General features: G+C 36.3%; 1 long non-coding RNA gene across 2 annotated transcripts in view; it reads right to left on the bottom strand.

Moving 5' to 3' along the window:
* The window catches only part of LOC136825731 (uncharacterized), a 583,078-nt gene that overhangs the window by 295,865 nt on the left and 264,713 nt on the right, over positions 1 to 22,500 (bottom strand). Inside the window, exon 1 of one of the 2 annotated variants that reach the window (XR_010849436.1) lies at positions 19,662 to 19,770. The exons of the other annotated variant lie outside the window; for it this stretch is intronic. This is a non-coding gene — a long non-coding RNA (uncharacterized lncRNA). Of the gene's footprint in view, positions 1 to 19,661; positions 19,771 to 22,500 lie in introns of those variants that run through there. 2 annotated transcript variants of the gene reach the window in all.

The following is a 22,500-nucleotide window of genomic DNA, read 5'->3' as shown; positions in this document are numbered from 1 at the left end:
ACGCTATGTGAGTCTTGTCTGAGAAAAACAAAACTGTGTTAAGCTTGGAGAAAAATATACGATTCGGATACTGCTGAAAACAGTATAGGGCAAAATCATTATCATAAACCTGTCACGTTAGAGCGTTGCAAATCCCCCACCAGAAACATATTTTACAATCTCTCTTTCTTCATTAACCACCACGAAACATTCTCAAGCATCTTTTCCTCTCTTCTTATGTATAATCCATCTCACATTTCAACTTTTCTCAAAATTTACAACATTCTGTCGCAACATGATACTCTACACTTCACAAATTTCAGTTTTCGCCTCCCTAAAAACTCTTCTTCTGTACCACAACTTTTGCAGAATTCCTCCTCCTTTACTCATTATTACAGACCCAAGTCAGCACTGATTTATTATCTACCCAGAATGTTGCAACATCTTTTAGATAATCTCATTATTCTTCGAGAATTTCCATTTTTTAAAAAGACTTTAACCTGTATCATAAATCCTTTGTACATACACACAAACACACACACACACACACACACATATATATATATATATATATATATATATATATATATATATATATATATATATATAATATATATATATATATATATATATATATATATATATATATATATATATATATATATATATATATATACGCGTAAATATTCATGTCAGCATGCAAAGCTCATGATCTAGGAGCGTAATTTAGATAATGATGTCGGTGTATATACGTTCGAACTCTTCCCTTAATCCTCAAGATTATACGTGCGTTGAAATAACCTACGTAAGATCTCCATTTACCTTGTTCGTGAGGAGATCAATAAACAATGGCTGCAAGGGTACTGAGATCATTAAAATCGGAGTTCCATCTATTGCAAGGTTTAAAATGGAGTATATTTAACATTAATATGTATATATATACATAAATGTATATATATACGCATATATACTGTGTATATATATATATATATATATATATATATATATATATATATATATATATATATATATATATATATAAACATAGTTTCAAAGGTCCGCAAAAACATTATTAACACACGCAATAAAACCACATAACGTATTTCGACTGACAAAACCTCAATCCTGATCACAGGTGAATGTGGACATTTGACAAGAAACAAAAGTATTTATATGGGATGTCTAGTATGAAATAACGACGGTTATCCTGTGACGAAAAAGATCCATCTGTTGTTTTAGTCCTCGTTAGTTCCCACCTGTGTCGAGTCTGGTGGGTGTACCCGCTGGGACACTTGCTTTAAGAACGGGTCCCCAGATTAACTCGATCGCGCAATCCGATTTTAAGTGTCCTCGCTTATTCGTCTTCTCAGTTTTACTGATGATGGCTGATTCCAGAATCTAAATCTTGTACAGGAGGGTACGTTACCGAAACAGTTCAGGGACGGATACAGAGTAGGGAGACAGGGGTAGGCGAGAGATCCTAACCTTTCCTGGAATGCCGTTTACGGACTTGACCAGACCTTACCTTCCTGACCTGATTTAGGGCGCCGTACCCTGACCCGGAGAGGGGGGGGGGCGCCTTTGGACCCCCAAGCAACACTGAATATCCATGTCTCCCTACTCTGTATGCTACCCCAGTTCAGACTCACTTCAGTTTATAGTATGACCAGGATCCCTCATACGTCTGAAAACCTCAAGCTCTCTAAACCATATCTTACTGATCGTTTATGCTCTATTAATCTTACTAAGATGCAGCCACCGGGTTCGGCAACGTTAATTTCATCACAGTTATTGCATAGGATTTTGCAAACACCATCATCTGCTTGTTTTTCTTATTTAAACATACACTAATACGAGCTGCCGACCAGATTTGAGGTGTTCGTTTACTTTTTTACTGCTTCAACACAAGGGAGCTTTATTTTTCTCTTAATTCTTTTTTTCTTTTCGGGGGGAGGGGAATAAAAAGTATACTTAATTCTCTTTACTGATAGCCTTCTCCTTAATATTTGCAGGGTAGGTGACTGGGTCTGCTGTTGACGAATTGTACCAAATCTTTTTCCCGATTACCATGCGAATTATCGTACGTCCTCTAAGATATAGATAGCAGACAACCATGACCATTAATGGAGAATCATAATTTAGGAATTGCACGTAGGAAACCGCAAACGTTGGTTTTCTATGTACAGCGAAGGCACATTTTGCATGTTCTCTTACGATAAAAAGTCTAGGAAAGGCAATTTGCCATCTTTTCCACATTCAGTTTTAAATGTAACACTCGCCACTACCGTAATTTCATGGAAATCTCTTCACCACCTATTGTCCCTGGGTGTTGATCATCATCCGTTGTCCCAGGGTGCTGATCACCAACTGTTGTCCCAGGGTGTTGATCACCATCTGTTGTGCCAGGGGGCTGATCACCACCTATTGTCCCAGGGTGTTGATCACCACCTATTGTCCCAGGGTGTTGATCACCATTTGTTGTCCCTGGGTGTTGATCACCATCTGTTGTCCCTGGGTGTTGATCACCATCTGTTGTGCCAGGGGGCTGATCACCACCTGTTGTCCTAGGGTGTTGATCACCACCTGTTGTCCCAGGGTGTTGATTGTCCCAGGGTGCTGATCACCACCTATTGTCCCATGGTGCTGAGCACCACCTACTGTTCCAGCGTGCTGATCACCACCTATTGTCCCAGGGTGTTGATCACCACCTATTGTCCCAGGGTGCTGATCACCACCTGTTGTCCCAGGGTGCTGACCACCACCTGTTGTCCCATGGTGCTGATCACCACCTATTTTCACAGTGTTGATCGCCACCTATTGTCCCAGGGTGTTGATCGCCACCTATTCTCCCAGGGTGTTGATCACCACCTATTGTCCCAGGATGCTGATCACCACCTACTGTGCCAGGGTGCTGACCACCACCTATTGTCCCAGGGTGTTGACATCTCCCACGTGCCTCAGTCATGTTATGGGGTGTGATAGAAAGCAAAATTTGTTTCAAAATATTTCTCTACCAAGATTCGCTAGAAGAGGGGAGGGGGGGCTACCCACTCTAGAGCCATTTTTTTTTTATAAGCTTTACCATCGAGCATGTCAAAAGGAAAACATTCTTCAAATGGTTGTGATTTTCAATTTAGACGAGGCAATACTGATCCCAAGGTCTAAACTAAGTATTTCCCTGCTGTTCAGGGGGAAGTTTAAGCTATTCAGTTTCTGTATGAAATCTTATGCGTCCATAAGGACACAGAACACTGTTAGATTACATGGAACAAATGACATGCATACACACACACACACATATATATACATATGTGTGTGTGTGTGAGTGATAGTGTCTTCTTTCATCACCTATATCTAGTGACTCTTTTATACTAAGAAATATTAACCCACAAATAGCCTTTAATATAGATTTCACTTCCTTCAGGAATAAATTACACACAGAAGGAGAAAAAGTAATTATACATGTGCATCTCTCCTGGCAGAATTCGAACCCATGCCTTACAACTCTGATGCAGAAGAAACAGGAATTCATCCATTCGGCTATCAAGGTATATTTATAAATATTTATACAAACACGTTCCTTATTCTTAAGAGATGGGGCTAACAACTGACAGAGGATCAAACACAAACCTCAACATACTGTTAAATATTGTACGGCGTTTGAACACAATTCGAAGTGCCTTACGCGAGCAATTACATATAATAAGTAAATGACATCTTGTTTGTGCACAATTTAGGTTATAAAACCAAATGCCGAGGCTTTACCGAACTCCCACAGCCGGTCACTGGCTTCTGAATAACATACTAAAGAACGTACAAATGTTTTTTTCTCAGCTATTATAAACGTGAATAAAATAGAATAAAAAGTAAGATGGTAAAAGGTGGTTGGCAGTCTTTGCCATCTAAAACTTACACACAACGCACACACATACACACATGCATACATACATACATCTATATATTATATAAATATATATGTGTATATATATTTACAGAGAGAGAGAGAGAGAGAGAGAGAGAGAGAGAGAGAGAGAGAGAGAGAGAGAGAGAGAGAGAGAGAGAGAGCAAGTGTCAACAGGACGGATTCGTTTTGATAGTTTTTATGAAGTGGTACAGATCAGGTGTTTGGCTAATGAAGAATTACAGGGTGTTCATCCTTTAAATCAGCAGTTAGAGAAATAATGTAACTGTTTGCTGACTTGATTTTCTTTGAGGCAAAATCATCATCGCATTTTCTTCAAAACTTTAAGAGGTCAAAAACAAGGCAGCTGGTGAAATAAAGATACCGCAATTATAATTACATTAGTTACTAATTAAAAAGAATTTTACAGATGGATGAGCCATACTGTTGAATAAATTTCATATGCACTGCAGAAACTGATGTGAAAATATCATCGCCTCTGTTTTGGTTCCAAAGATTTTTCCAGACTACTCAGAACCCGGCCTAAGAGGTCACGAGGCTTCAAGGGCGACCAGTGAGGATGCCCCTACACTGGATTAACGAAGTAAATATATAGATTAACTTTTCTTAAAAACTATTAACACATTATATGTGGATGGGAATACCTCGAAAGGTAAACGCAGAACTTAAGTTACTTCAACAGGTTAAATGGTTGTTAGTGTCCCTCATTCAGACCAGTAACCCTCACATGAGGTTTCTGGATGCACACCCAGGCAAGAGTCATGGACTTCAGTAATTTCCAGGGGCTATCCCTTTATCTTTTGGGTGGAACCACCCCTCTCAGTGAAGAGGCAGCCCAGGAACGCTAAAGACTGGGGCCACTGTAGCTTCTGCTGCGACAGAATTGGAATCCTCTTCTTCCCGCCTGAAGCGTCCGCAATTGCATCCTTGCTACCCGGGGGCGGCGCCTTTGACTTTTACTAAATAGTCTTCTACAAGGCGGTACAGCTACACCCTAGTAAGGGATGCTCACACGATATACATCTTGCCCTAGGATACCCTAGCGTTAGCTGCAAAAATGGAATCTTAATATACAAGAACAAAATACACTTAACTCCGTCTCGACTTCTTATTGCTTTTACTATCGTAGAATAGAAAATCGTCGGTGCAATACACAAAAGCCGTCTTATACTCTAATGCAATTTATGTACTCTACAAAGAAAGAACGACCTTTCGATAAAAAAAAAAAAATAGAATAACGAGATCTGGATGAAATGACAGCCGTGACTAGACATCACACACTTTTGTGCATCATTTCAAAATAATACTGGCATCCCTCTAATATCTTTCCAAGCGTTAACGTAATAACGTAAGGAACGAAAATCTTTCTTGTTGGTTCTTCAAGGGAACTGAGATCAAAAACAGAAAAATTCTCGAGTACCGTGACAACGTTTTAATCTCATAATCCGGTATTGGGGAAAAAAAAAACTAACCATATGACAAAGCAGTTAATTTCGACATTTATTGCAGCAGTAAGTCTGGCCATGTACTTTTTCATCTGGTGAGTGGGCGAGTAACACCCACGAAGGTCTGCTGTAAATTGGTCACTGTGTCAATAGCAACAAATGGCTTGTGTATATTTAACAAATGACGTTTCACCAAAGGTTCCCACCAATGAGCACAAACAGTACAACATTTCTGAAGTTAAAAAAAGCAACTTAAATCTGTAAGCATAAAAAAAAATAATATTAATAATAAGAAGATGATGTCATCATGCCTGCCTTGGTCAGTCCACGGACGGAGAGAAAATGCCCGATTTTCTGCACATGAATAAAATTTCTGACAAATGATACCAGGTGGAATTGACCTTAATGTGAGAAACAGTACCGTGAACACTGATATAGGCTGAAAATTTAAGTGGTATTCCTCCCAAACTTTAAACAGTGAGACTTACGGCAAAGACTGCCATCGACAGCAAAATGAAAAACAAGTAAAACATGATATGCACAAAATAAATCACACGGACCACACACACTTGACGAGTTTTCTCTATCCAAATAAGAAACCAACCAACATTATATATATACGAGCTGGGCTAAGTAAAAGTGCCATAGGTTTTTCTAGTGTAAAAAAGTTAAAAAAAAAAAAAATTCTGCAGCAGGTCCCAAATAATTTGGAATTATCACGAAGAAAAGAAGAAAAAAAAACCGAAATATATTTCTCTGAATAACTTTCCAAGCAAAACAGAATCTGTTTAAAGTAGAGATTTCTTCATTATTTTTTTCGAAGAATTACTTCTGAACAAAAGCAAAAGGGAATAACAAAGTCAACATTGCTTGCAGAGTCTGAAACAGAGTAGCAGTTGCAATCACACCCAAGATCAGTGATTAATGCATAAAGTTTCATACAGATATAAAAAAAATCATTAACACAAATGCATACTATTTAAAGATGGAACGACGGGGAGAGAGAGAGAGAGAGAGAGAGAGAGAGAGAGAGAGAGAGAGAGAGAGAGAGAGAGAGAGAGAGAGAGAGCTATGCCTTTATTAATACGTATTAATACATATCCGCAAATCAGAAAAAGGGTAAAGATATGTGCACGAGAATAATACCACACAGCAACTGATATGCAATCATTCATAACGGAAAGGACCACTAAAATATAACAACCAGAACATCTACATAAACAATGACGAAAGATAACGATTACATCTCGTTAGCCAGATGACGACAGAAGGGCAGACTCAACTCATAAGGCCAACAAATCCCATCCACTGACCCATACAAAACAAACACGTTGCATATAATACACGTGCTCACGAGAGCATCAGGGAGCCATAGCTTCAGGGAGGGGAAAATAACTCGAGAATGAAGACAACGAGGCTGTAATCAGTTATACAAACAAGAATGTCTGCTTCGCTCAGAGACAACATCATCTCACCCACAGGAGCCAGTTAGGCACATAACAAGGGCGCTCTTGAACTGCCAATGGACGCCTGTAAATGCGTTAAGTGACCAATAAGCTTGCAGAGATTTCGCGGTCTGCGCATGCGTTCAGCTCCGATGCACGGTGTATATAAACTTAAGTAAGATGTAACCGCTGGCCACATCGATTATACCAAGTACTCTCAAGAGACGGGGATTGTTTATTCCTTGCTGCTGTGCATCGTCGCCGAGAATAAAAGAGTGCAGTTTTTTTTTCCAGTGACGAGCGGTTCGTTCGCGTAACTTCGAAGTAAAAAAAGTCTCCTCGACATTCTTGGAGAAAAGGACGAACGCCCATTTTTCCTTCGGGTGGATAATTACCCTGAAATTCACGGTACGTATGACACGGGATGTTTGGCGCCTCCTCTCGTTCAATGACTTTTCGTTGGTTTTTCAGGATTCCTTTTCCACGAAAGCGTCTACGACCGCAGGCACTTGCATTACCGAAGAGTTAATTAAACATTTCTATACTTATTTAACTTAACATTCACTTCAAGGGTTCATATAAAAGCAGGGAGCACCCGCTACATCAATTTCCCAAGCGGTAGCTAAGTATGCTATCAACCACTGTTGACAGACAGGTGCAAAAGGAATCAGGCCAAGTATACTGAGGTTTCATTCACCGTGATAAAGAACACGAAAACGCTCTAGTTTTCTGTAGGCAAATAGAATGCTTTACCGTGATGTCAGAAAATTTGACACCTAGTATCCTGACGTTTCACAGGACGAAAATCAAATGAAACAAGAAAAAAATACGCCGAAGTCCCTTCAGAGCAATCGCGTTTTCCGTACAGCGTATAATCAAGGCCACCGAAAATAAATCTGTCTTTCGGTGGTCTCGGTATAATGCTGTATGAGCCGCGGCCCATGAATCTTTGACTACGGCCCGGTGGTGGCCTATCCTATACCGGTGCCAGAAGCACGACTATGGATAACTTTAACCTTAAATGAAATAAAAACTACTGAGGCTACAATGCTGCAATTTGGTATGTTTGATGATTGGAGGGTGGATGATCAACTTATCAATTTGCAGCCCTCTAGCCTCGGTAGTTTTTAAGATTTGAGGGCAGACAGAAAAAAAGAATAAAGTGCGGACGGACAGACAAAACCGACATAATAGTTATCTTTTACAGAAAACTAAAAATAAATTAAAAGACCACTTGACGAAAAACAAAGAGTAATTACAAAACACATAAGCATACACAAATTCTTTACAGTGAATTTCTCTATAATATTACCGAAATTAAAAAAAGAAAAACTTAGTGGCAATTCACGAAAATTGTCAACGCAGCAACAGGGACCTATGACCAATACACAACAATCGACGATAATTAGTACTAATCTATCCTCAAACATAAAATTACCTTCTATTTTTTCTTAACTGAAGTAAAACTTGCCTGTAAAATTTAATGTAAACAAGGCTGACACTCGAGATGCCGGTAGGATGGAACTCAAGTGTTATGTTTGAGTCACTGGGTGACGTAAAGGTGATGATGCTTGTGTACATAAATCTGCTTTGGTGGTAACAGTTTTCAACTAAAAGGCAACCTATTATATTTCTTATTTAAAAAAAAAATATAAACAAGCTTTAAACGCGATATATTTTTTGGTTTGATTTTTTATAGACATTCCACAAAGTAATCAATTAAAGCAACATGTCGCCTTTTCGTTAGAGATAATACTACTCTAAAAAGGAATGAGAAACTGAGCCATCAGGAAGAATTAGAATGTATTTCATTATCGTGAATGGCAGAAATTACTTACAACAAGCGCATTCTCTCAAAGTAATAATATGAGGCACAGATGCCGCTTGATAAAGTTATTGTGGGCGACAAAACCAAAAGTATTTTCTACTGGACGAAGAACTATTTGAAGACTCAGATGATATAATAATTTCCCTTGTGATTTAATTCTAAAAAAACAAAAGGTTTAATAAGGTTATTCCATCCAGAAAACAGTTCCTTTTTCTTTCCCTTGCCAAGGGCAATTACGAGTCCAAAGGCTTTCCGAAACTATGTGGATAAAAAGGGGCAAATCGCATCAAATAATTGGTGTGGAGGAAGAAGTGTGACACCCTCGGCAACACCTACAATAGAAGTTCAGGGACCGTGGCACTTTTTGCGCCTGCCCTGTACTTCTTGCCTCATCATAGGGACTCGACAGTGAGCCTGGGAAAAAACTGAAAAGTCCAGAGACTTTTGATCTTTTTCTTAAGAACAAATCATTGACAGACCACTATGTAGACATACATTCTGCTGTGGTAGGGTATTGCATTTAAAATATAACACTACACGAAATATTTGATTTTGCATCCACATAATTCAGATTAGGGGAAAAAAAATCTAACAACCTAACTAGCACAGAAAAACTGACACCCAAAGTTCTCTTTTTTTCCTAATTTTCAACTTATCCAGTTTTTCATAACACTTCAAGCCCATGACTATTTAAGGTTATTTTTCATCCCTTATACGAAACAGTGGAGGACCATTACGTTAATGAAAATTTTGTATTGCTTAGCCGGTATGCTAATTTCAACAAATCACCAAGGCACCACTCAGTATTCCAAGTTTTTTTTTAACTCAACTTATTAGTTTTGGCCAATATGTACATAAAAGAAAATGGCAACTGATTCAAGTGTACATGTCTATCAAATCACATTTAATTATTTGAATCAGTTTTCTTTATGGATGGGGCTAACTGTGTAATCGATACTGAAAAACAAACTTCGCTTGAAGCGGAACTATTTTTAAAGAGAAGGGAGGATTTTTTGCATTGAAATAAATGCGATTCTCTCTCCATATCCCTCTCTCATAGACATCCTTTTGTCAACCCTTAGAAGTCTGATATGTATCATGGATTATCAAGAGTGAATTTCGATTTAATCTAATACATGCCTTGCTTTTACATATCGAGAGAAATATGTAATGTTGTAAACCTGGTCACCCAAAATTTCCTTAGGCAGATCCTAATAATTATAGGCAAGTTTGGGTCTTAGATAATGACTTTCCTCGCAATTTACCCTATATAAAGCCATATAAAGACGTGCACACATATAGGTAAAACGACTTCCAAACACTATTGACAAACATGTGTCCCACAAGCGAAGTATAAAATCACTTTTTAAAAAGTCAAGGAAGTTAACTTCCAGCAATCCTTTACCAACCGATGAAAAAAAATAATACCAAGACATGAATTGGTGTATCATGGACGCCTAATAACGATAAAAAAACGAAATATTCAACTGAAATAAAAATAAGTCAAATACATAAATATAAGACATCACCAGAAAAAATAAAACTGCACATGTACCGACAAGCACTTTCAACTTTATACCGACTGGGTGCAGAAATATTCAAGCCGAATTTATCTTAGAACTCAGACCTTAAGTATCACCCAACTCTATTCAAATTAAAAGCTATCTCGTTAATCAATTTGCTTCTTTCAGAACGAAGAGTCCAAAGGAACTACTTCACCCAGCAGCGGTAAAGCTTTGTCCCCATTTCAATAATTTCTTTATTTAATTTATTCTTCTTTTTATTAATTAAAAGCTATCTCGTTAATCAATTTGCTCCTTTTAGAACGAAGAGTCCAAAGGAGCTACTTCATCCAGCAACGGTAAAGCTTTGTCCCCATTTCAATCATTCCTTTATTCAATCTATTCTTCTTTTATCAATCACGCTAACATCCAATCGAACATCTTTTCATTCCATTAAATTACTTTCTCCGTGAATTTGTACACCAATTTTTGTGGGTTGAAATGATGCAGCATCCAACTCCTACAAACAGGAGCAGTGAGAAAAACAAATATAACGACGCCTCTGAGAGAGTCACACCATGGTCTTTTGAATGGAGAGAAAATAATCGCCTTGTCAGCAAAAATGAGCGATTGCATGTCTCCCCTGTTTGCTGGGATGATCTAGCAGAAGCTGTTTGGGGGAAGAACTCGGTATTTAAAGAGGTTAACCGCTAAAAGGAATGCACCTCACATTCATTAATGATGATGTACTAGGATTAAAAATGTCATCAAATGCTAACTCAGATTTAATATAAAAGGATTTAAAGACCTTTATATCGTCTGTACATCCTGCAAGGTAAACAATAACTTTACATAAGAAAACTGCTAGTTGTCGAGGTGTGAATTTTGAGTGTTTTGTAACTGATGACAGTTTTCCTTAATCAGTAAAGGATTTTGATAACTTTACTTAAAAATATTTCAGCTCGATAAAAGGTTATAATTGGGTGCATTGAAGTCATGGAAAACTGCTAGTTGTCGAGGCGTGAATTTTGAGCGCTTTGCAACTGACGACAGTTTTCCTTAATCAATGAGGGGTTTTGATAACTTTACTTAAATATTTCAACTCGATGAAAGGTTATAATTGGGTGCATTAAAGTCATGGTTTCTCTGTAATATGAAACAGAAGTGTGCTTTCAACCTTCTTTGATTTCCTTCTTTGTCTGATGGTGTACAACACATTTAATGAAAACTTCAAAAGGTAAATCGTAATGGTGTACTACCAATGTCTAATCATTTGAAAACTTAACTCACACTACTAGTGTTTGCTCTACCAAAGACCCAGTTTCGCTAAATGCGCGCGTCCTCGCTACACAATCTCATAAGACTTGCAGTGTGAACATTCAACTGGTTGTATCAGTCTCACACTGATTTCCAACTCTGGCTCCCTTCCAGCATAAATTTACCCTCTTGGGAAAAGAATCTGCGTCCTTAAACACCACAAATGTGTGGGAATTCTCAAGTCTCTGAATTCTGCAGATACGATCAGCAACTTGTGTACAAGTTTCTGCAAACAAATGCATGATCAGTTTCTTTTTCTCTTTTCTTAAGCTGACTTTTTTTAAAGCCATTCAGCGAAAGATTCTCAGCCAGCAAACTTCTCCGGTTACTCTTTCAACAAAATAGTTGAGAGGCAATTGCACCTGGAAGAGAGAATACAATCAAAGTATCATTTTTGTTCTTCGGTAGGCTATTAGGAAGTTACTGAACCGTTAAACGTATTTAAGATTTAGGTTTCCTGGTATAGTTCAATCAGACACCCTTTCTCTTTGACTAAAAAAAACTTTCCTCAATCTGTTGGCGTATGTTGTCTTTTCAATTCCAATTAACAGAAACTTCAGCTTTTTATTTAAACTGGAAATTTTATTATGGTCAAAAGTTTGAATTATTCATCAAATTAGTAGAAAATACTCTCTCTACTTTACATACAAAATCATGGTGATGAAAGCACGGTTGATTACTTACAGTTTTGTCTGAATTGTTCTCTCTCTCTCTCTCTCTCTCTCTCTCTCTCTCTCTCTCTCTCTCTCTCTCTCCTTTGCCCGCCACTCTCTTTGTTTAGTTAGACGCCAGAATTAAAAAAAAATATTAACAAAATTAGAAATAAAAATATATCTCAATTCCTAGTTGCTTAGCTGAAAAACGGGTCACTTCGATGTTTCAATATACTACAACACCTTTAAAGAAAAGATTTTCACAACTTAATTAGTAAAAATCTAACGATAATCTAACTTGATATTTAAGGGAAATCAAGTAAGCAAACTCTCTTTTTTATATTGAAGAGCGAAAATTCCACCACCTACACTCCGATTGTAAAAAGTCTGTTTATCATCTAAGGTTGGTAGCGTATTGCTCAATGAATTTCTTCGGATGACCGAGGAGATAAGGCATAGGAGGCACAAGAAATCATGACCAAACATCTCAAAAAGGCGGTTCTTGATGGCAAAGGCCAGCTATAAAAAATAAATAAATAAATAAATAAATAAATAAATAAAAAAACCTGACAATTTTTGATCGATCATTCCTCTTCCCCTGGAGGGAAAGATACTGGGCCGTATGACTTGCCAATGTCACGCTTCTTCAGACATGTTCGACACGTGGTGCAGGATGCGATTTTGACGGTCTCGTCCTTCTGGGAACTGTACTTCAACCATTATCCTCTTTCCTGGCCGCATCCCGTTTACAGCGAAAATAATAAAAAAAAAAAGCCTTTCTCTGTTCGGCAGAAGGGCTTCCTTTATTCTGTTCTTCCTTTCCTTGGTTTAACCCTTTTCTCTTGTATATTGCAAATTCTCTCACAAATTATTTTGACAATGCAAGAAAAAAAAAAAAACAGCCTCGTTGTTTCTTGTCAGCTAACTTTTATATTTAATTCAAATGGAAAATACCATTTATTTACCAATGAAGAAAATTATGATACAGGTAAATAAAAAAACAAAAACAATAATTAAATGAAAAATTAAATAAAATAAAAAAAAAATAATACAAATGATTAATATAAAAGATTGTATTATTCTTAATTTTTTTCCAAATTAAAACAAACCTAAAGCTTTTGTATTTCATTCTTTTTTTTCTTTTTTAAAGTCATTTTTAAGTTGATTTTTTACTTAAATATTGAATTCTTTAACGACTGGATGTTTCCCTTAGTGTTTCATGGTGGTTCAGGCATTGCTTTGCCGCGTGTCCTCGCTAAGACTTCTACGATCATTAAAGCAAGAAGAAAAACTACATCTTCCAAGAGTGGTATGTAGACACTGTGAAGAAATATGGTTTTTTAATATAAAACAGATGGAACGGAAAACTAAATGCGATAGTCCAGGTCTTGGAAGACGGAAGGTTTACAGGGCTCCATGAGTACGGAAACCTCAGTATTCCTCTTTTTAAGCCCTCACTCCTACAGAGTATAAAACGTGCATTAACCCATACGTACTTGTTCGTATCATATACTACAAATAAATGAGTATATTATGCATAAAACAAGCTTGCATGGCAGACAATCCAGTGGCATTGCGAAAGACGCAACTTTATGATAGTTTTACCAATGCGACCTTTATAGCTATGTCTTGGAAACGATTTTTTTTATATTACTTTCTGTTTAAACCATGGCTGTGGAAAATAAATTTTATTCATGTTGTTAATCAACTGAACTATTATATAATTTAATCAAATATGGGACTAAGGTCGTGGTTTCTTATGCACAACGAGGGTGGTTTCCTTAATCCTTTCTACTTTATACTTAATTCCTGTGGAAAACAATCACATCACATGTTGACTGAGATTTGAAATTCCTGCAGATCGCTTTTCTAGTTTCCGCCAAATGCCTCAGACTATGATTAAAAATTCAAATGATTCTCAGGAACAATTTATGCTTGAAGAAACACCTCTAAATTTGTAAAAGTTGTACTTATAATGCTTGCAATTCTTATAATTAAATTTATGCATGTAGTATTCTTGTGCTATTTCTATTAATTCTCTCCCTGATGTATTAAATGAAATAAGGATGGAATCTATCAAGATTCAGTTCGGTGGATCACAATTAACAACCACGTTTTTGAACACTTCAAGTTAACTTACATGTAGTTGTAAATTTTCAAAGAACCTTAATTGGCGATATAACCGTCTACATGTATCGCTAAGAGAAACCTGAGGAATACGCAAGAGAAACTTGCGTACTGACGAGAAGACTTCGAGAATGATCCTAATGAGAAAATTTCAAGAGGTTAAGCCGGGAGCTAAACGCAACGCTTCCGAGGAACACCTCAAACAATGAACGCCACAGGCAAGCGCTCCAATTACGGGGTTACGTATGATTGACTCCTAACCTACCCGGCAACCCCGACGAAACAGCGACGGCGACGCCCCAACCCCAAACAAAATAATGCAGCGAAGAACTAAAAAAAAAGTACTGCATTCAACCAGAGTCCCGTTGTCTGACAGGAAATTTACAAGTGATAATCAACGATCGACACGTAACGGAATCGAAAACCAAAAACAAAATATCGTTGGCTGTGCCGTGATGTTTACCGCAACAAGAAGATAATCATACAGTTTTCATAAAGGCTTCGTCATCCTCAAGCTGAAAATAAAATGCAAATGGCAGAGGTATTGGATATACAAATAGTTATGCTCTTTGCAAGCATAAAAAAAGTTATCTCAGCAGGATATGCGTTCTCTTTCAAGACACTTCTATCAAAGGACCTCTTATCTGCACAGGAATTTTTAATGAAGGATCAAAACTGAGGACAGATATTAAGATGACTTGGAACATAAATGAGGTCACTTCTGAAACATGCTTACCGATTCAATTTTCATTATTCAGATTTGAAGAAACCAAGCCAGAAACATAGATTTAGAGTATGATTTTATCTCTAAAAAATTTTTTATTGTATGCACGAACGTACCTAAAATCTATCTATCAATATACAGCATATACTGTATGTATATATATATATATATATATATATATATATATATATATATATATATATATATATATATATATATATATATATATAATATATATATATATATATATATATATATATATATATATATATATATATATATATATACTGCATGTGTGTGTTTAAATTAAATTTCACTAACGTAATGCAACTTCACACAACACAGTTGCACATGCATACTCATAATAATAATATATATATACAGGTATATAGAATATATATATATATATATATATATATATATATATATATATATATATATATATATATATTATATAGATATATATATATATACACATACATACATACATACACTCACATATATACAGTATATATATATATGAATATGTATATATATACATATATATATACACATAATTTATGAAAAGTTGGATGACATCACTGAATTTTTACTTACACATATATAGTTAGATATATAGACAGACAGACAGACAAACAAGTGATCGTGCGTGCATGCGTGTGCTCGCCTGCCAGCGTAAAACAATGAGAAAATCTTCGCAGAGTCAAAGAGCATAAATACAAAACCCATCTGCAGCCGAGTGCGAGGTCAAGATTTCCCTCCACCAACACCTCGGGGTTGAAATGCCTCTTCATAGCGTCCAATCCTTGCACTTCAACTACGCTTGACGAGAAATGGTTTGCACTTCTCGCTTTTCTCACAAACGAACGTTACAGTCGAGTTGCTTTCCACTATGGAGCCGTCTTCTGTTATTTTTCCTTTTAAGAATAATGCTCTTTTTTTTTTGTTGCATATTATTACTCGTGGTATTTTTCCTGCTCCGGTAAGTTTTTCCCCCAAGCAGCTTTTCTTTCGAGAGTTTGTTTTACTTCAAGCAAACATCCTCCCTTCTTTGTTCCACTTTGTTCCCAGTCATGACTTCTCTCTTTGTTTCCCAAGATGAAGCACGTCGGGGAAAATAGCGCTGGGCGCGGAGGGTGGAAAAAGTTAACATAACGTTTAAGAAAGATATGGAATAATGGCTTTTGGAAGCCAAATTTAAAAGACTCACTGACAGTCATTTCAAACTGTTTTCCATCGTTGCATGCAGCAGTATACGTAATTTTTGCCGTTGATGTAATAACGGTTATTCTTTTGCGAGGCGACGCCGTGTTTTAAAACAATGGAGACAGCAATTTCCAACACTGAAAAAAATTACATATGTGCCTTCGTGTGTTTAAATATACACATACACCCACTGAATGTTTATGATTATATATCAACACTGCAATCCACGTCAAAGGTAATGGATGCTTGCTGAATAGCAATAAGGATAAACGGCCTTCTGAATATGTATTTCGGTTAGATTACGTAACTCTTAAAATGACCGGCAATTCAAGAAACCGTAGCCACACTAGGACCTTCATAACATCTATCGAGAAAATATACAGCATTTACACATACTTCGAAAACTTTCTAAAGAAAGCACACCTGCTCAGATTTGGCACCCCAGAATAAAATTCCCTAGAAACTGCTCTACATTTCTTAAATCATCTCCTTTTGTCATTTATAAGGTCGGACTCTCTCTGACACACAGCTGAAGGCACTTAGCACATATTCCTTCGTTCTCTCAGTCACTTGTTTCTTTTGGAAAAATCCCATTACAGATTTTAAAAGGGACTCCTCCTTCCTCCAGCTACAAAAATGAAAGGGTTCCGCCTGATCTTCTGCCTGTCATCACTCCATTGATGATTGTTCAACGCGAAATCCCGAGAAGCAACTGGGGAAAGTATAGTGAGAATGTGTGTGTGTGTGTGTGTGTGTGTGTGTGTGTGTGTGTGTGTGTGTGTGTGTGTGTGTGTGTGGGTAAGATTTGGCATTAAGAGGATCGAGAGTAATCAGGTTACCGCAGAGTAACATCATTTCGACGGCTTCGTGCCCTTTACAAATAACGGCCCATATCAAACACCGTTAACGTTATTTATGAATGTCTATATTTTGAATATCAGATGATGACATTATAAATCCTGATAAATATCGGTACGCAGAACTTATACAAAAGTGAATAATTAGAATAAGTAACACAATAAAAGGCACCTCAAGTACCAACGTTACAAAATGAGTTATAAAAAAAAAAAAAAAAAGAGAGAGATCAAATGAAGGACACAAAAGAGAACGAAATCTCAGCCCCAGGTCATCGATGTGGCCCTGTCACTGCATCCATTTGCATTCTTCATTAACAGCCAAGACTCTTTCTTCCCTTGAATTTTGCTTTTGCACTGAATTTTCGCCTCGGAAGTTCAAGCGAAGACGCAATGCATTATTACCCTAATACTATTCTCCTTGCATTTGAATACATTTCTATCTGTTTATTTTATTTTTTCTTTTTTAATATGTGAGATCTATTCTTTGTGTATTTCCCTTTACTTCCTCTTATTCCTTAACACCATATCCTTTGGAAACTTGAATTCCAAGTCAATGGCCCCTCTGGGCTTGTTCCATATGAATAGGTTTTATCTTTTGAATAATATAATAATATTAACAATTTATCCTAATTTGATATAGTGAGGACATGTCTTCCTTTACTACTTTTGATTGCTCTAATATTCAATCACAGTAGAATATTGTATCCATATTCATGCTCAGTAAATTTTGAAACTAACGCTGAATTAAACATCTGTAGGTGTTATCGGTTACCGATTTAAAATCATTAAACAACTGTTAATCTTTTTACATTTGGGAAATCAGTTAAACAGAAGCTTACTTGGCAGGTTTATAATATTTTAGTCTCGTTGTACATGGAAGTTTGCATGTTTGAATTACTAATCTCTAAATAACACAAACCACCGTATTCTCGTATATCTTTTCTTTGTGTCACAACAAAAATTGTAAGGTAATAAACACCACATTTACTAGTCGTCGTTAAGCCCGGGGCCAGCGTCTCTCAACGTGGTCAGAGCTTCAGGGCGGTACTTAAAGTCCTACAGTCTGGATTTTCCCTCTGGACACCGTTACCTCATATTATCGTAATTACTGATGATATGAGTAATATCATCATCAGTAATATTATTACACAAGTATTAATAATATTAATAACAATAGTCATGAACACACACACAAAATAAAACAATCTCACTTTCATTTCCCTGTCAAGGGGATATGTCAAAAAAAAAGCGATGAAATTTGGACCTTAAAACCTTTAGTTTAGGGTTTAGAACATGTTATGCTACATCTATCGGCGATCCAGCTTATCGCTTAATTTCAAGGGACTTCAAATTTTGGACTCTCTCTCTCTCTCTCTCTCTCTCTCTCTCTCTCTCTCTCTCTCTCTCTCTCTCTCTCTCTCTCTCTCTCTCTTGATTATCTACTGTTACCGCATTCACTGGGAAGAGTTTAAACTAGCATTAAAGTTATAAACGTCAAATGGATTATTAAATAAATCATTGCTTACTTCATGAAGGTTTCACCAAGTTATTAAAATCGCAGTTAGACTACAGTCACTATGATATAACATTATCTGATTAAAGAGGAACTTAAAGTAACAGAAATGTTCCCGACAGAAATAAGAGATATTCAAAAACGAATTCAAGAAGAGAAAAATTCAAGACCGGCAAATCCTTTCATTAAAAAAAAAAAAAAGAAAGTACCGAAGCGTCTCCGCAGTTAAGACTCAGAATTTTAGGACAGCACAAAATACTTCAGAGAATTAAAAACCAATGTGTCTAGGTAATAATAATTTTAGCCACAACTCGATAAAATCAAAAACCTTTCTAGAGACTGAAAAACCTTAAGGATTTCACAACTCTTAGAAACAGCTGAATAAAAATGATGAAAATACTACAAACACCACAACCTTACCAAAATAAGAATATGTGAGCCTTTCATATGAATCGACTGAAAGCATTTTAAACACTAGGACTCTAAACTCCTGATCACACCGAAATACTTAAGAATGCTACTAAAAACTTGAGAGAAATTATATTATTTCTTAAAGCCTGATATATATATATATATATATATATATATATATATAAAATATATATACATATATATATATATATATATATATATATATATATATATATATATATATATATAATATAATATTATAAGCAACATACATATATAGAGAAAAATTTATTATTGGACAACCCCAAGGCATTCATGTATAAGGCTCAGCATTTCCATTTGCTGAAGATTATAAAAAACAAAATAAAATTCGTTTTACTAAAAGGCAAAACGAACAACGAAAATCCTGCATGCAAGCAATTACCTTGTAATCACCACCATGCACGCTATATATGTATATATATACTATATATATATTATACACACATACATACATATATATATGTGTGTGTATGTTGTATAAAGCACAATCATCTCTTCATTGTGGTTATTACAATTATATACGTATCTGGTAACAAGCGACCAATAAATTAAACACACACATACACACAAACACACATATATATATAGACTGTATATGTATATATATATATATATATATATATATATATATATATATATATATATATATATATATATATATATATTAATGTTAAAGCACGCATTACATACCTTTTACTCCCTTGTAGTAACCGCGAGAACTGGTGGTAAAATTTTACAGCTCTTCAAAAAACCTTAAAAAATCCGGGACCTCGACGTACCTCTGTCCATGAGGTCCCTGTTGCATCCAAATTTTCTCTAACCTTTTGGGCAACACGCGCGTGTGTCGTCTCGGAGGTGTAATTAACCCGAGAACGTGCATGGTAATGACAATAACTGTCTGCGCTTTTAGAAGGACCACACTCTTTTTCGCATTACGTGGAAGACAGTATTACCTGCAAGAACCGTTTAAATATATTAATAATAATAATAATAATAGTAATAATAATAATAATAATAATAATAATAATAATAATAATAATAATAATAACCATCAGTTTACGAAAACACTTGCTTTTGTATTTTACATAGTAATATAGTTTACTATATAGCCTATTTGTGGATTTTTATTACACAAACTGTTTTTCACGAGACTGTGAATTTCTTAATAATAATAATAATAATAATAATAATAATAATAATAATAATAATAATAATAATAAAAAGCAGCCGTCCGAAGTTCATTTATTATCCGGCGCTTCTGTCACTAGGGGTACATCCAGGGGGTATTTATACCCGAAAACGGGTTTACACAAGAAGTTGGGCGATTCTCTTGTAAACCCGTTTTAGGGTATAAATATTCCCTGTACGAACCTCTGGTGACGTTCAATTCCTTTTGAATGGTTGAACGACTACTGAAGCGCCGGATGATGATAATAATAATAATAATAATAATAATAATAATAATAATAATAATAATAACGTTCTATTAGTTGGTCATACTGCGAAATCATCAGTGGCTAAATAAATCAACAATGTGACTGAAGTTCAAACCTAACAAGTAACTTAAGCATTTCTACACAAGTTAAAACTATTATCTCTCTCTCTCTCTCTCCTCCATAGTTTTTTCTAAACGACAAATGAAAATTATTCTCTCTCTCTCTCTCTCTCATTCCTCCACAGTTTTTTCTAAACAACAAACGAAAATTATTCTCTCTCTCTCTCTCTCTCTCTCTCTCTCTCTCTCTCTCTCTCTCTCTCTCTCTCTCTCTCTCTCTCTCCTTCCTTCCATTATTTTTGTACATGTTGAGTCTCATAACGCTAGTTACCTGTACCACATAGATATGAGACTGATTTCTGGTGTTTTGAACTAGTTTTGGTTTCCTTTCCGAGAAGAGAAAAAGATAAGAAAGCAGATCATTCAAAAAGGTGCGCTATTTAGGAGCAGTGGATTTTTATGCGAAATGGGTGTCATTGTTGAGTAATTTGCAAATCATCCTATTAACATAATCAGCTTTATAAAGTTTTATGAAATTGTACAATCATTTCACAAAGTATTTGTTCTTCACTAGGAGGAAATTACAAATCAGGAGGTTTGACAGAGAAACATGTGCTAATTAATAAATTCTCTAAGGACTTTTAAGTTATACCTGTGGTCATTTTAAATTAAATCCTTCCTTGCTTAAATGCAATGGAATATGAGAGGCAATATTCATACGTGCATGTAAACGCAAAGAGTTGAACTATATATGAAATTCGCTTTTGCATATCTTCATGCCCACACTATTGCAACACGTTCATCAAGTGAAATTATGTATGCAATACGCACGATACTTCCTTTCGGCGAACTCGGGGAGGGTAAAAAAAAAAAAAAAAAAAAATCCACGGACCGAAATATCCCACTGTTTCCATATCGGGACCACAATTTTCGTGGCAAATTACAGGTTCTGGGGGTCACCAAATCTGCTGTTTTCCATACGAAGGTCTCAAAAACTAGGAACAGAAACCAGCGATAAGCGTTTCCCTACACATTAAAATGATGATCACAACTTCCTACATGTGACACTCGCGCCTCCGTTCCTCGTTCTTTATCTGGATGTCTGTCTGTCAGTCCGGCTGTCTGTCTTTGACCTCTGTTTTTCGGTAATTTTATTGCCTCTGCTTAGAATTCGTTCGAAATTAGACTCGGTGAATTTTCCAAAATTTTAACTCCGCTCTCCCACGTCCCGAAAAAAAAAATCTTATCACACATGGTTCATTAACATTTGGACCTTTTCACAATCGAATCATATATCACCAATGAATTAGTGTTTTTTTATTATTTATATATTGCTGATGTTCTTACCTAGCAAGCTGCTGCAACCCACGACACTGAACTGCGCAAATCTTGCCAATCTCATTACCTGAAATAAATCATACACCGCACCACAACATTCAGAATCTATAACCAAACAATTCTTTAAATGTGCAAATGCGGAATACTATGCTAAGCTAAAGCTGCAGAGAAAAAAAAACGATGACTTTATCATTTTCTGTAACATATCCGATAGAAAACGGGACTTCGACCACAGGCCAGCCATCTGTTCTGTGTTGTGCCTCTTCAAACGAGGAGTTAGGCGGTTACTGGGCGAGCCGGAACATCCACTAACCATGAACCCAGTAATAACAACATATCCTAGTAGAGGTCTAGCGCCGGTCTGGTTGCAAACATGCATACACCGGGGCCGTGTGACCCAATACCGGCTACCTTTGACCAGTGACACGCCTGACCCAAAGTGCGGTTCTTTAGAGAAGATATGCATATTCATTGTTCCCAGCATGTCAGTAGAGACGTCACTGACGGGTATTACGAATGTCAGATATTTTTTTTATTATATTAAGACTTATTCCATTGGCAATGGAAACTATATCTGTAAACAAATACCAGCCATGTTTGATATAGCATAAAGCCATCAGCTATAATGTATTCGATAATTTCCTCTCTCACATACAATCACATGCCCCCCACCCCCCCAAAAAAAAAAGGTTTTGC

Source organism: Macrobrachium rosenbergii, chromosome 39 (assembly GCF_040412425.1).
Source record: "Macrobrachium rosenbergii isolate ZJJX-2024 chromosome 39, ASM4041242v1, whole genome shotgun sequence".
Taxonomy (NCBI): Eukaryota; Metazoa; Arthropoda; class Malacostraca; order Decapoda; family Palaemonidae; genus Macrobrachium; species Macrobrachium rosenbergii.
The sequence above is the reverse complement of the archived record's forward strand: the minus strand, read 5'-3'. Positions and strand labels throughout refer to the sequence as shown.